Raw genomic sequence first — 11,213 nt, 5'->3', positions numbered from 1 at the left:
AATAAATTACCTTATTATAACTAAGGAAAACTATAATTATAACTATTTAGTCTTCACCTCCATCAAAGACCCCAGAAGGATATAATATTACCTAAGTAAATAGAAAGTGCATTGTAAGCAACTTCCAAAACTCTAAAATTGACAGAAATATCTCACTACCTGGACAGTCACCTCAAGTTCTTCCTTTAACATTGGGGCATCCATTTTAGTTCACAGGACCATAATATCTTACAGACTTCTCTATGAAGCGGGAAATTTGAAAGACTATTTTGCTTGTATTGGCAGTTTTTCATTTACTTTATTCTGTGTCCCACAGAATATCTGGTGGTTCCTTTTATGAAGCAGGAACCCTGAGGATCATCTTGTCTTTTGGAAAGTTTAGCAGTCACTTTTCTATGGGTCCTGCTTGTCCAGTTCATACAGAAAGCCATCAAGCAGTCCAGGCAAAAGCAGTCTTTTATCCAAATCACTAGTCTTGTCACATTGAAGGCAAATAACAAGTTTCTTCAATGCCCATTAACCTCTCTGAAGTAATTGGTGCTGCCAGAAACAGACATGTATGGCTCATTGTCGAGAAAAGTCTAAGCTCTTAAAATCTTTTAAATGATATATTCTGTAGGTCTTTGAAGTATTGAAGATTATCTAACTGAAGCATATCTCTTTATGTCTAGAAAACCTAAATAACATAATTAAAAGTTTGATTATTATAGATGACTATATTAACTATACATTGCATTTTGTTTTTATTTATTTATTTATTTAAGATTTCTCCCCACTACTGCCTCCCATTTCCCTCCCCCTCCCTCATCAAGGAACTCCCACCTCCTTCCAGGTCTAGTAAGGTGAGCATCCAAACAGCCTAGGCTCCCACAAAGCCAGTACATTATATTTTTAAATGAGCTGCACAAACACAATACCTTAAACATGAGCAGAAATACATATACACAAGTGTAACAACTCGACCTTAAATTTGTATCACTAGACCAAGATCCATACCAATGGAAAGTATTCGTCTCTATATCATATTTCCCCTTTTAAAAAAAATTTACTATGACTATTGTCATTTATAACCAACCCTTTTAAAATGAAAATAAACATTTATAAACAATAATTTTATAAATCTGGGCATTGTTTTCTCCAAAATGCTTCCTCCTGCTGTTTGTTGGGCAAAATATTTTTAGAGTTTATGGAAACCTTTCAGGGGGTCTTGTTCCATCAAACCACATTAGCCTGTAAGGAATCCACAGGTTCTTATCCTCTGTGGAAACAAAAACAGACCCTCTTCTCCAAAGTAACATATCCTTAGACTCAAATTTTGAAGTCAAGACACCTTTAAAATATATATGTTGGTTTAGCTTAGCAGCACCCATAATTAAATGTCTCTCTGCAGTCAAAGAATTCAAAGAAAACACAATAATATATAGAATCCAGACTCTGTCTATTTTCCATCTTTACATGACTTAATAAGCATGTATTTTGTTACTCTATTTCATTTTAATATTTAATATTTATTATCTCTACTTTTTAAATCTATGGCTGTCTTTACTCTTATTTTTAAACTATTTACTTCTTTTTATAACTATCTATACTCTTTTTCCTCTCTCTCCCAAGCCTACATACATTTTTAAAACACATTATGTCTCATTTAGTGGTATTTTATGTCTAACCATGTCCTATTGTGTATCTGAAATCCTTTTCTGAAAAGGAGCATTTTAAAATGGTAAACAGTATGGTTGCAGCAACCCTGGATGCTGGCTCGACCTCTCTTAGCCTTTTAACATGGCAGAGGTACGTTCACTACCAGATCTAGGACCACCAGGTAGGGGGTGTGCTCACCACCTCAACTCTGAGAAGCAGTTGGCCCATGCCAACATCAAGTAACTTTCAGCATGCTGTTCACAAACCCCATTCAAAAAGCACCTCCTGAAGAAGCCAGAGCCATTTATACCACCAACATGAACCAGGAAGCTGTTTCTTAAAGGAACCTCACCATTTTTGCTATTAATGTTGAGTCAGGAAGTCTTCTCTTAAAGGAGCTGCACCGCCAGCAAGTAAAGCCATCTGGAAAAAAAAATGCGGCTACCAAGAAACTCCAATTGACTCCTGTTTTTGTGGGTCTAGAAAACCTCTTTCTTTTTCTAAAGTTTTTTAAGGTTTTATATGTATCCATGCCCCAGAAGGTGGAGGTCATTTTGAAGGCAGAGACTGTTCTTTCTTCCTGGCCACCCAGCCCCTTAGTAATCACAAAGAAACTGTATTAATGACAACACTGGTTAATGACTCAGGCATATTTCTAGCTAGTTCTTGCATCTTAAATTAACACATTTCTATTAATCTATGTATTACCATGAGGATGAGCCTACTGGTAAAATTCTGGCATCTGTCTCCTTTGGCAATCTGATTACACGGGGAAGGGCAATTAAGGCACCATCTCTACTATTGTTTTTGGTCTTAGCTGAGTCATCTTTGTAGATTCCTGGGAATTTTCTTAGTTCGAGGTGAATCCACAAGAATGGCCATGGCTTTTTTTATCCTTATACTGAAGGATGTTAGTAAACAGAGTAAGTTTAAATGTGCTTCATCTTCAGCCATAGCCTACTTAAATTCATATTTCATTTTAACCTCAATATAAACAAAAATGGAACTCAGAATCTGTAAGAATTGGGCTAATACAGATTTTTTACTTCAATTTTCTAGGGCTTTATGATTTAAAAGAAAATCAGAGCTGAAACTAACCTCCATTTGGTATTTGTACATAGTAGAATTGAATAAGAAATTGAATGGAGATTAAAGATGGGCATGACAAGATAACAAAATCGTGTGTGTGTGTTTATGCCAAGTTTCTCCTTCCTCAGTTTTTCTTGCACCTTTTAAAAGTAAATTAAATAAATTGAAGTAACATTTAATTGCCTGCTGCAGCCAATAAGCTTAGTTAATAATTTGATTTTATAAGGTCCTATGCTACCTCATTAAATTTTTAATTTTCTTCATGTTGCATGAAATCTATATATTTTCTAATTGATGTCCACATTTGAAATAATAGTCTCTTTTGGATTTACCCATGGTGACTCCAGGAATTGCGTGAAGTAGCAACGCTGGGCTTTTAAGATGATAATCTAACAGATTTCATTTCCTCAAAACTTTGCTGAAAAAAAAATCTTTGCTGCTTTCCAACTCTCTTAAGAATACACATTTCCTATCTCCATAAAAACACAAAGCCTACTATGGGTAGTATGATCCTTAGGCAACCAATCCTGGGTTATCTAAGAAAAATATCTAGGAAAACCAGTAAGCAGCATTCCTCTATTGTCTCTGCTCTTACTCCTGCCTCCAGTTGTTACATCAAGATCCTGTCTTTAATTCCCACAATGATGGACTGCAACCTTAAGTCAAGTAAGCCTTTTCCTCCCCAAGTTGCTTGTGGCAATGATGTTTATCACAGCAACAGAAAACATACTAGAACAAAATTTTGGTAAAGATTTGTTATGGTTGTTCCTACTAATATCATATGGCATTTAATAAAAAAGGGGATGTGGCAAGCATGTCATTTACTTACTGAACTATACTTTGGGACAGTGGTGGACCTATGTATTTCATTTACAAATTGAAAATAATGACCAAACTCTTCCAACTCCTTTTGCCGGCTGCTATTTTAGGTTCTCTTATATGAAGTTGTTTTATTGAAAGAAGCATCTTAGGGCTTGAGAGATAGTTCAGTTGATAAAGTGCCTTTTGTGTAAGCCTAAGGACCGGATTCCCACCCTTGGCACCCACGTGAGAAGCCTCTTTTAATCACAGAGCTAGAAAGGTGGAGAAAGGAGGATCCCTAGAGATTAACAACATCCTGTGTCAAAAGCACAAGGTGAGTGACACCTGAGCAACAGCACCCAAAGTTGACCTCTTGCTTTCATATACACATGCATACATACACACACATACACACCCAAAAAATCATTTCATGTTCTAAATTGCTTTGTCTCCCATACTATGAATGGACTGATGAGACAGGAGATGATAGACAGATCAGGGAAAGGGCGAATTTCTGCATGATCACCAACATGAATGTAATGCAAATGGGTTTTATTTAACCTCTGAGTTTGGGGGCTATATTTATCATATACCCGTAGAAAGGCTTTCAGTCTCAATCTCACCAAAGTACTTGTTATTTTGGTTTTCAAATGAAGTAGTCTAGCAAACTCTGAAATCAAAATGGGAATATTTTGATTATCCCTAAGGGTCCAGTATCTAATTTCAGATGAATTCAAGAGTTAAATTAGTTAATTAAGCCCAGTTATTTCAAGATTGTGTGCAGGTTTAATTCTGTCTAACTTAGATGACAAGGGACTCATTGATCATCCACTTAAATTGTAAAAACAAAAGAAAGAAAAAGAAGGAACATCTAACTTGATCCTTTGTGTCTTTTTTAAGATAAGAGAAGTATGTATCCTCAGAATAATTAAAAGTAGCAAAGATTTTTTTAGCAATGTTTTAAGGAAACAAATCCTGTCAGACAATCATTCTGAAAGTCCAGAGTTGCAACTTCACGCAGTTCCTAGTCACTAGGGGTAAATCCAGAAAAAGTCTATTACTTCAAAAGAGGACAGGACAGCCTAACTCTTAGACATTGCCAATCAAAGGAGTAGTTTGTAGTCCCATGGAAAGAAATATGTCTTCTACCCTTCCGTGGTTATTATTCTGTCCCCAGCTTTGTGGCCTTCTGTGTTCAGCTATCCACATAATTAAGACAGCCATCTTGACATCACCAGTCATACTCTTAAGTCTGTAACCTTCTGAACCATAGCTACTGAGATTCACAAAACCAATCTTCTACAGTCGAGATTTAAAGCCTACTCATAAGTGAATTCCATGCACAATTAATTGGCAATACAATGAATTGGAAGCCAGGATGGAAGTCAGCACCTTTGAGTTTTCAAAATTAATACTTTGCTGTACTGATTCTGGAGAAACTTCAGGTCTTCAGCCTCGGGAATTGCTCCCAAATTCATTTAGCAACTTACATCAACAGAAAATGTCATGATTTATTCCTTGTGGGCTATTGTCATATTAATGTGTAAATTTGCATTATTCGTGGCCGTGTATTGACTTGTTGAAGCTCTCTGGATCCATCACGTCAGCAAGTTAGGAGTCCTGGTTTTAAATTACACAAACATGATGACGATGTCGACCAAAGTCTGCTCTGGCAGACTTAACCAGTCTTGACAATGAAATCCAAATGGTGGGCACTGGCTCAGTCACTGCTCTGTGGGAGATGGCAGAGCACTGTGAGATGATTGGCCTGCGTGCTAATGAAATCACCTAGAGAGATGGCTGGTCTGCGTGTGAAAACAATCACCCTGCTATGCATTTGCCCTTTGAGTCCAGTCTTCAGGACCCACTTGAGAAGTGAAGCATGGCCCTACATGCATGTAGTACAGTGTGGGATTCTGTGAGGGAATCAGCCGTGGCAGATGAGCTCCACGCTCATCCGTGTGCCACAAAGAAACTGCTTAGTAGATGCTGATGAGGAAAAGAAATACCACCTCCTCCCACCAAAGTGTCATTGGACCACATCTCCAGAAAGGGTGGAAGTGTTCATGTGGTTGGGTATACATGTTCATTTCCAAGGAGATGTTGCTGCGTAGAAGACACAAAAGTTCTAGTGATTATGTAGCAGGTACGATAATTCAAAGGTAGAACACTCAAACAGAACTAGATTCTAGGTCTAGGCTGCAGCGGCCTAACTGCTACCCCATACCTAAGCCTCAGTTTCCCTATATGCAAAATGAGTGGATGTCATAGAATGTTCAGCCCCAACCCTTCCTTTGGTCACACATTCTTCTCACTTAAAAGCACCCAGGAAAAGAAGGATCCATAATGATTTGTTCATTTCAGGTGTGATCGGTGGTACAGGGGGAGGCCCAAGGAAAGGAAGAGCAGGGGTCCAGAGGGCAGATATCTAAAGGTGTGAAAAGTGATTCTCAAAGTAGCCATGTGCCTATATCTTCTCACTTTTTCCCCAGCCATTCCTTGCAGACTTAAACGAACATAATGCAGATCTATTGTGGACTTACGAAATGCACTTCCCAGTTGCTATAGTACATCCTTAAACTTTGCTATCCATCTCTGAGCTTTTGTTGGTTACAGGCCACACTTGTAGAGTTTGCTGCTCAGTTCCCTCTTCCTTGCTGAGAAAGTCCATTGCGTGTGACCCTAGGTTCCTGCCGACTTCTCCCTTTGAAGGTCCTCTTTCTCACCTGTTCCTTCCGTGCAGGCCTGGTCCCATTTACTTCTCTGTGGTGCCTGCTTCCTTTACGTCCTTCACAGAAGCATCCTTCTCACCCACAGGCTCCTCTATGCTCTCCCACAGTACCCTTCTCTTTGCCTGATTAACCTTTAAAAGCGGTGCTTTCAGGGCTAGGGCCGGGGGATCGATCAGTCAATAAAGTACTTGCCACATAGGCACGGGTACCTGAGTTTGTTCTCTGCTTGAAGATACTGGATGTGCTGGTACACACTTGTAACTCCAGCACTGGGGAACACAGAGAATTACATATCCCTGGGGCTTATCAGTCAGCTTACCTAGCATAACTGATGAACTTCAAGCCAGATAGGCAGTGTTCCTAGGGATGACACTCAGATTGGTCTCTAGCTTCCATACACATAATCATTAAAAATTAGATTAATAAAAAAGTGCTTCATGTGCTGATAGGTTTTGTCAAATTGCCACAAACTTTGACATACCTAGGATGAAGGAGTTTCTATTGAGAAACTGCCTCCAGCAGATTTACCTGTCTTCATGTCTGTAGGGCATTTTCTTTATTTCTGATTGATATGAAAGGGCCTACCCTCTATGGGCAGAGCCATTCCTGGGCAGGCAAGCCTGAGACTTCTAGGAAAGGTAGCTAAGCTAATTGTAAGTAACAAGATTGTAAGCTGTGTAGCTCATGGTCTCTGCTTTAGTTCCTACCTCAACTTCCCTCAAAAAAAAAAAATTAGATAAAGTAAAACCTAACCTCCCCATGTTGCTTTTGATCGCCATGTTTACCACAACTGAAAGTAAACCAGGTCACTTCTCTAAGGTCCTAGACCTTCAATGCGAGTGCTACATCCAAATGGAGTGGAGGGGTGGCCTTAGTATTTCATTGTTTCCTCCTATGAGATGGGACTCTTCATGAGGTCATTACTGTTATACCCAAATATGCGGGGTCCCCACAAAAGCCAACAAAGGAGACTGAGTCCCATATGTAAAAGCAAAGAGCCTTTATTTTAATCAAGTTTGCAAACTCGGTCTCTCTGCATGTCCAACATATTGGAATATCTAGAGAGCCCTAAGCTCAATTAGAATTGGAGGTAAGGGGTCCCTGAAGTTCAGGACCCCTGATTGGCTGACATTTGTCTAAGAGTGTCCTGGTGAGGTGTCCTGGCAGGTGATCCTATCCACAGCAGTTGGAATGCCAGGCATTTCCTTTGAATGGTCTGCCCTTGGGTGGGGGCTGGGTTATCAGCTTGTGGTTCTTTCCGGCTACCAGCTAAACTACTGTGACTTGGGCCTCTTATTTAAATTAATCAATGGTCAGAGTCCCAGGTGATAATGGTTGGAAGCAAAGAACTTCCTGTAGATGACCTGTCCAGACTTAGATTATCATGTCTGGTCCCCACAATTACAGGAGTTTATTCTTGCATGTTTCGAGGCATGGTGGAATGCAGGGCCTTCTGGGATATTAGGCACACGACTTCCCTCTGAAAATAAGGAGGGCTGAAAAGGGAGGGAGGGCAATGCCATCCTTCTCACTTTCCTTAGTGACCCTCTTTGTCAACCTGAGCTTAGGGGGACTTGAGGGATGAAGCTGCAAAACCAGGATCCAGCTGGGTTCAGTTCTTCCCAGCCCCCACCCCCTCCTGTTTTTAATATGTTCTCTCACTGGCCTGAAATTCTGAAACTCTTCCAGTCTCTACCTTCAAGTTTCTGGAATTACAGGTGTGTGCCATCATGCCAGGCTTTTTAATGTGAATTCTCAAGATGGAATTGAGGTTCTCATCCTTGTGTGGCAGGCAATTTACTTACTGAGCCATCTCCCCAGCCCCCAGTGATATATAACTTAGCTTTTCTGAGTCCCTGTGCCCTCAATGCTGATAACTTGGATGTTTAGCCTCGATTCACTTCCAATTGGACATTCTAAAACACTTTATGTTGCTTCGAATCATTTTTTTCTTAACTGTTTACCTCATCTTCCCATGGTCCTGTTTTTTTGTTAACCACATTTTGTTGTTTTCTAGCGCTGCATTCTGACTAGTGGCCAAGCACGGGACCTTCCGAACTTCAACAAAGGTACAGTAAGGTAAGTGTCTTTTCTAGTTGATTCTTTGCTTGAAAGGGGAATTGATGGCTTGGTCTTTAAGCTGATCAATGAGAAAAATAAATTATGAGCTGGTTTTAGGGACAACTTAATTTTTCTGCTGTGGGCATCACTTCTTCCCCATCAAAATAATAGGTTTCACCATGGCATCTTTGAACATACACGCCATTACAATTTGTTCCCATTGATTCCCAGACTGTGTGCGTCTCAATATGACTATGCAGACATTCTCAATTGCTCAGTTGTGCCTTAGCAGAAATAACACTGTGTCATTTCCTCATCTGATTCAAATTTAAAGTAAAGGCATGCTAACAGAAATTTGAAATGAGCTGACTTTATTTTAAATACGTGTGTGTGTGTTTGTGTGTGTGTGTAGAGAGAGAGAGAGAGATGATAAGTAGATGGAGATAGATGATAGATAGATAGATAGATAGATAGATAGATAGATAGATAGATAGATAGATAGATATAATTTACCTCAACAACATCAGAATGCAGAATATTGAATTACCAGCATGTGTCTTAGTTTGTGCAAACAGATCACTGTTTGTATAGATTCTTGAATAACTTCTGGGGCAGTAGCCTGCTTCTGCAAATCTCCTAAGTGTAAGAACTGTCCTTTGATTTATATTGTCATTGTTCAAGTGGTCCAAATCCAGATTGTGAGCATAAAGAAAGAGCAAGATTGTGAGACAGCACAATTTTCTTTCCGCGTTACTGCTGACAATAATTTTTTTTTCTATCCAGCGAACACTGTTACTATCCTATCCTAAATGCATGCTTCCTTCCTGGCAGAATCTTGATGCTGTGAAGGACAGCAAAGCATTTCAACTAAATGTTTACATCATAATGGGCATGGTGACTCACATCTATAACTCTGGTACTCAAGAAACTGAGGCGAGATGATTACCACGAACTTGAAGTCAGTCTAGGCTACACAATAAGTTTCAAGTCAGCCAGGCTGCCTCCGGAAATCTTGTCTCAGAGGGGGAAAACAGCATCCCATCCCATCTCTTCACCATTCTTTACTTTAGCTGTTTGATCCAGTTCTAGCCAGTGGGCTCTGGGTTAGAGCCCTAAAGATGGCTTCCTTAGGAAGAATTGATTTTGAAAGGTTTTCCTTTTCTTCTGTTTCAGGATCCTAACAGAGAAGCATAGCCTCCTATTTCAATCTCAAAGATAAATGCAGCAGAGTCATAGGGGTCAGGAGCAGAAAGAGAAAATGAGTGTAAGCCCTGAAGAGGCTGTGGTTACACACACACACACATACACACATGTGCACATACACTCACGAGCACACACAGACACACACGCGTACACTCATGCACTGACTTGGCAGAGCTTATGGGGTTATCTGACAGGTTCAAGCAAGATCCAAGCTGATTCAGAGCCTTCACACTAGGTCTTTATGTTCAACATCTATCCACACTTGACTTAATCTTCAGACCAGTATGACGGGTTGCATACTTCTTTTATCTGCATTTTGCAGCCGATGAAACAGCTCTAAGATGTTAATAACTTTGTCCAGTCAGTCAGTGGCATTGACACTTGGACTATTGGTTGTCCTTCCTCTTGTTACACCTGGGCCAGTCCTGATATGGCTGTGTGGTACAAGGAGCCCAGGCTGTTGCTGATTACATTTTTACAGCTATTAAGTGGGCCTGCTCAACTAAGAAACATTTTGTGAAGTCATGAGGCTTCCCTTAGATTATTCCACTAGTGTGTTATCAAATTAAGTGAACCAAGTGAATCTATTCCTTTCTGGGAAAAAAATAAAATATATACAGAAAAATGTCAGGTCTTAGAGCAGGGAGATGCATTGGAGTTGCCTATGAATCCTGGGGAATGCAATAAATACAATACTAATTTCCAGCATCTTCTATTGTATTTTGTCCTTTTGAGACAAATGTTTAGAAGGTGTGGCCTACCAAAATCCATATTTTATCCTATGATCTCAACCTCAAATACGCTTCTTCATGCAGCCATTATTTTTAATCATGTTTATTTGGTTCCAGGAAAGAAATAATGCAGGTAAAAATTAAGTTATGTAATGAAATTTCTTTCCAAGAAAAAAATCATGGCAGGCGCTGAAGAAGACACTGAGTTGTATCTGGGAAGGAAGGGTTGAATAATGGGAAAATCCCTGGGCTGGTAACAAAGAGGACAGGTTGGCAGGTGATGGGCCAGCTTGTACAGTTTTGAAAAATCATTTCACCTTCCCAGACCTCTGCTCTTTGTTTGTAAGTGGAGAAGAGTGTAAAGATGTTCTTTCAGTCATAACAAAATTGTTCCTCATCTCTTTGGGTTTTCTTTGATATTTAGGAAAGACCAAGGGTCTCTTTCTGGCTTGGGATCCTTGGGTTATCAGCTCCTCCCTTTGCTTTCCTCCAAATACATCCTGGGTCTCTGGTATCTTTTGCCATATTCCTCAGTACACTGCCTCTCAGACAAGAGCATTAGCATCCACTTGACTTTCATTCTGGCCACACAGAAACATATCTGGTACTCACCAAACTCCACTCTGGGAAGGCTAGTAAGATCTGCTGGAACCTACCTGCTCTTTCCCGTGCATTTGCAATGAGTCCTAATGTACTGCCGTGACTCGGCACGTCTGATGGGATCTGGCTCACTCGTGCTTATTCCCTTTTGCTTCCTCATCTCTGACTTCACTCTTTCCTTTGCTTTACTTTAATATGTCTCATTGGTGTCCTTTTACTGTGTCCCTTGGGGCCTCTAGCACTTGACACCATTTGGCACTTCCATCCATTCACTTTTCCCTTGTCTGTCTGTCTGTCTGTCTGTCTGTTCTCTCCTCTCCTTTCCACTCCTCTCCTCTCCCCTCCACTCCCCTCCTCT

General features: G+C 40.1%; 1 protein-coding gene across 3 annotated transcripts in view; it reads left to right on the top strand.

Moving 5' to 3' along the window:
- Positions 1–11,213, top strand: part of Chrm3 (cholinergic receptor muscarinic 3) — a 457,937-nt gene that overhangs the window by 204,963 nt on the left and 241,761 nt on the right. For all 3 annotated transcript variants that reach the window (XM_026788376.1, XM_026788377.1, XM_026788378.1), the window contains exon 2: positions 8,278–8,339. The gene's annotated coding sequence lies outside the window, so the exon portion shown is untranslated. The remainder of the gene's footprint in view (positions 1–8,277; positions 8,340–11,213) is intronic.

Source organism: Microtus ochrogaster, unplaced genomic scaffold (genome assembly GCF_000317375.1).
Source record: "Microtus ochrogaster isolate Prairie Vole_2 unplaced genomic scaffold, MicOch1.0 UNK2, whole genome shotgun sequence".
Lineage (NCBI taxonomy): Eukaryota > Metazoa > Chordata > Mammalia > Rodentia > Cricetidae > Microtus > Microtus ochrogaster.
Note: the sequence above shows the minus strand (reverse complement) of the source record. Positions and strands in the feature narration are given on the sequence as shown.